Source organism: Engraulis encrasicolus, chromosome 19 (genome assembly GCF_034702125.1).
Source record: "Engraulis encrasicolus isolate BLACKSEA-1 chromosome 19, IST_EnEncr_1.0, whole genome shotgun sequence".
Classification (NCBI taxonomy): domain Eukaryota; kingdom Metazoa; phylum Chordata; class Actinopteri; order Clupeiformes; family Engraulidae; genus Engraulis; species Engraulis encrasicolus.
In genome coordinates this window covers 43,214,824-43,218,733 of record NC_085875.1, presented here as the reverse complement: position 1 = coordinate 43,218,733, position 3,910 = coordinate 43,214,824, and the positions used below count along the sequence as shown (strand labels likewise).

Below are 3,910 nucleotides of genomic sequence, written 5' to 3'. Positions count from 1 at the left end.
ACGATGGGATTGGAGAGGTACACATGTTTAGTAAATCTCACTTGAGCTTCGCCGTACGATGAGATCTGCGCTCATTTCTGCAATGGTTTCTACGCAAGTTTGATAAATGAGGGCCAATGTATTCAAAATGTCTTATTACTTATGCACAGATTCGCGCAGAATGCGCCATACACCATCACGAACGTGCCAATTGACACAAACAAAATGGCCATCCCTACCTGTTGTCCTGCGGGTCCCTTTTCTCCTTTGATCCCTTTGGCTCCCCGTGCGCCTTTAGGCCCTTGATCAGCCTGGGGGCGAGATGGGGATTAATTAATTAATTAATTAATTGGACAACAGAAAAATCTCCAAAGTTAGTTAGAAAGAAAATCTCTTCACCAAGAGACTCAAAATATAGCTAACATCGTCTATCTCTAACTCTGTCTATTCCAGATCACCCCCCCCAACCACACACATGAGCATTATTAATACATGTTTTAAGTAAGAAAAAAAGTCCACTTCTATTAAATATTTTTGTGCATTCTGTGATGTAGCTAAGGCTCTTGCACCCTGCTGACACAATATTATAGACAGGTATAACAATATCCTACGCTTGTTGCATTACCAGTTAAATAAACATAGTGAAAATATACAGCAAAGGGAAAGATACAGAAAATACAGATACAGAAACTTTATCAAGGACATGATTTATGAATGGATTATACATTTCTCTGGAGCATTAAAAGCTGTGTGTGAGTGTGCATATACTGTACGTGTGTACAGTGTCATCAGTCCCTGCTTGTCACACATTACTCAGCGTGTGTGTGTGTACGAATGTGTGTGTGTATACTAACTGCAGGGCCTGGTCATTCGCCTGGTTCCAGTGGTCCAGTGTTGCCTACACTCCTGACGAAGCCCTGAAGTCACAGAGACAGACAGACAGACACAGACACACACACAATGAACAGTGTGCTGCAGATGGCATCACACAAGAAGGACTGACGATGGCATGAAACACTAAATGGCATCAAAGGTACAGGTACTAGAATGGTATTAGAAAAAAAATATGGCAAATTAGTTTGTTCCATCAGTGACAAGTCAGATTTCCACAGGAAGATGTTGTACAGTACTGAAATAAATACAATCCAATAATGCCACAGCACCAAGGCTTAATTTCATATTAGGTCTGATAAAGGGCCATCAAAATAATAAAAGATCGATGAAAGCCCTGGTGTTGCGGACTTTATTTCTTATTTTGAGTGTATGCATTAATCCAGCATTCGGGCTGCTTTTAAGTGTGTGTGTGTGTGTTTTTCACATGTTTCAGGTCTTGATTACACGTACATACTGTATGCAGATATTTTTAAAAGCAAATATTTATTTTATTTTCTTACATATATTAACAGTATGTCGATCAAATGAAACACACCCTACTGACAGGTGTACCTTAGAAATTTCCACTAAAACTCTAAAAAACTATTTTAGGGAATTGAAGCTCTGTTTATGCGCAAAAAAGAGACAAATGCGTTCCAAAAATATCAATATACGTGTAAACAACAGGGTCTTACTGCATGTTGTGTACCCACCCTCTCTTCTGTGCATCCAGGAGATCATGGCAGTCCCACCTCCCTTCTGAGATCCGGTGTACACGCACATGCTGCGGCAGCAAACCCTGGCTGTGGGTCTGGGAGGTCCTGGTAGTCCCATCTCCCCTGGAGGCCCGGCGTGGCACTGCCCCCATTCCCCTCCCGACACTCAGGAATCCCTCAGCCGGTTTCCATGTACATGCAACTGTCCCAAACAGCCTTCCCAGACGGCCGAAGCACCCTTCGCCCAACGGTTCTTGGACCACTGCCACTGTTGGCAGTGGAGCCCCGGAGATGGCCTACACGCCACCCCAGACTGCAACCGGGTGCCTTGCCCCCAGCTGAGTCCGGACAAGCACTGCAGTGAACGCCCTTCTCCACACAGTGAGACCACCTCCCACCTGCGCAGCAAGGCATTCCACTGACCCGGTTGGCCACCCACCTCAAGGTAGCCGAAGGAACCGTGGAGCAACCTCCAGCCAGGCATCAGGACAGGCCCTGCGCATGACAATGCCTCCGCCGCCCAAAGCACCTGTAACACCAGAACCACTAACCTAAGCCAAGCCTCTACAACTCTACTCTAATATACTCTACTCTGCTCTGCTCTACTCTACTCTACTCTACTCTACTGAGATTGGTGATACAGGTTCTCTCTGAACATTGCAGACATCATCAAGCCAGTCCCGAAGACCTAACTGAAAGCACAACAGTGCACAGTTCCTTCAGTGGTCAACAAAGCCAGTACAAGACCCTGCGTTACAAGCAAGAGACAGTGTCGCTAATGCAGAGGAAAACGTTCACTGCAGTACTCATACTCAAAGTCGACTGAAGGCACAACACCCAATTGCAGTCCGGGACAACGCACAGTCCAAGTCCAGAACTCCTCCACCCACAGTAGCAGCAGTCCAAGATCTATTGGACGAAAGGCACTTCAGCAGTCCAAGGCAGCTGATCAGGACAGTTTCTAGACATGGAGAGCAGCTAAAAGGATCCTAAATGTCAAGAGAGGATATGATGGGGGAGGCAGAACCTTCATCTGAACCCTTTTTTCTGGGAGGTGGAAGCTTTTTTGTCCTTTTTTTCCTTCGAGCTTGTTTTTATTCTTCTTAGTCAGCCTGCCATCAGCAGCTAAGGTGCTTAAATAAACTTTTGATGGCATTTTTTGTTAAAAGTTGGCAACCATGCCAGAAGTTATCAGCATGGGCTAAGGTTTCAGAATCACCTGGTTGCCAACTCGGAACTTGACCTTTAAGGTCAAATATGAAGGTCAAGAGGTCAACCACGGTCAAATAACAGTGTTATTTAGTTAAAAATTGTTACAAAGTTGTTAAAAGTGGGCAACCATGCCAGAAGCCATCAGCACAGACTAAGGATTCAGAATCAACTTGTTGCCAACACTGAACTTGACCTTTAGGGTCAAATTTGAAGGCCAAAAGGTCAAAAACAGGGTATTTTCTTGCTAGTCTTTGTTGGGAACTGTATATTCATGGAATTCTTTTTCAAAAGTTGGCAACCATGCCAGAAGTTATCAGCATGGGCTAAGGCTTCATAATCACCTGGTTGCCATCATGGAACTTGACCTTTAGGGTCAAATCTAAAGGTCAAAAGGTCAAACACGGTCAAATAACAGTACCAATATGTTATTTAGTTAAAAAATGTTTAAAAAGATGTTAAAAGTGGGCAACCAAGCCAGAAGTCATCAGCATGGACTAAGGATTCAGAATCAACTTGTTGCCAACACGGAATTTGAGCTTTAGGGTCAAATTTGAAGGTTAAAAAGGTCAAATACTATGTATTTTAAGATTTGGCTTTTTGGGGCACTGTGTTCGTGGAAATCTTTTTCAAAAGTTAGTAACCATGCTACAAGTTATCAGCATGGACTAAGGTTTCAGAATCACCTGGTTGCCAAGAGGGAATTGACCTTTAAGGTCAAATATGAAGGTCAAAAACAATGTATTTTCTGGTTAGTCTTTTTTGGGGATCTTTATATCCATGGAATTATTGTTTTCAAAAGTTGGCAACCATGCTAGAACGTATCCGCATGGACTAAGGTTTCAGAATCACCTGGTTACCATATGGAACTTGACCTCTAAGATCAAATTTGAAGGTCAAAAGGTCAACTGAGATCAATACAAAAAACAGTTTTTGGAGATGTGCTTTCATAAAATAGTTGTTTGCATGGTACTGTATATTGAGGCCTATAATTTAATGTTTGATTTGGCTTATCATGGTGGGGCTCTGGCCTGTACTCCTTAGACATTCATCATAGCTAATTAGCATAAAATTAACTTAAACTTGTATTTTTTAATTTTCATTCTGGTCATCTCAATTACTTACACATTAAG

At 42.8% G+C, this 3,910-nt stretch overlaps 1 long non-coding RNA gene across 1 annotated transcript; it reads right to left on the bottom strand.

Annotated features, from left to right (window-relative positions):
- Positions 1-217: 217 nt before the first annotated feature.
- LOC134470203 (uncharacterized) lies at positions 218-2,144 on the bottom strand. The gene is made up of 3 exons (XR_010039176.1): positions 1,566-2,144; positions 834-896; positions 218-290 (listed from the first exon to the last, which is right to left on the bottom strand). It is a non-coding gene; the product is annotated as an uncharacterized LOC134470203 (long non-coding RNA).
- Between the last annotated feature and the right edge of the window lie 1,766 nt (positions 2,145-3,910).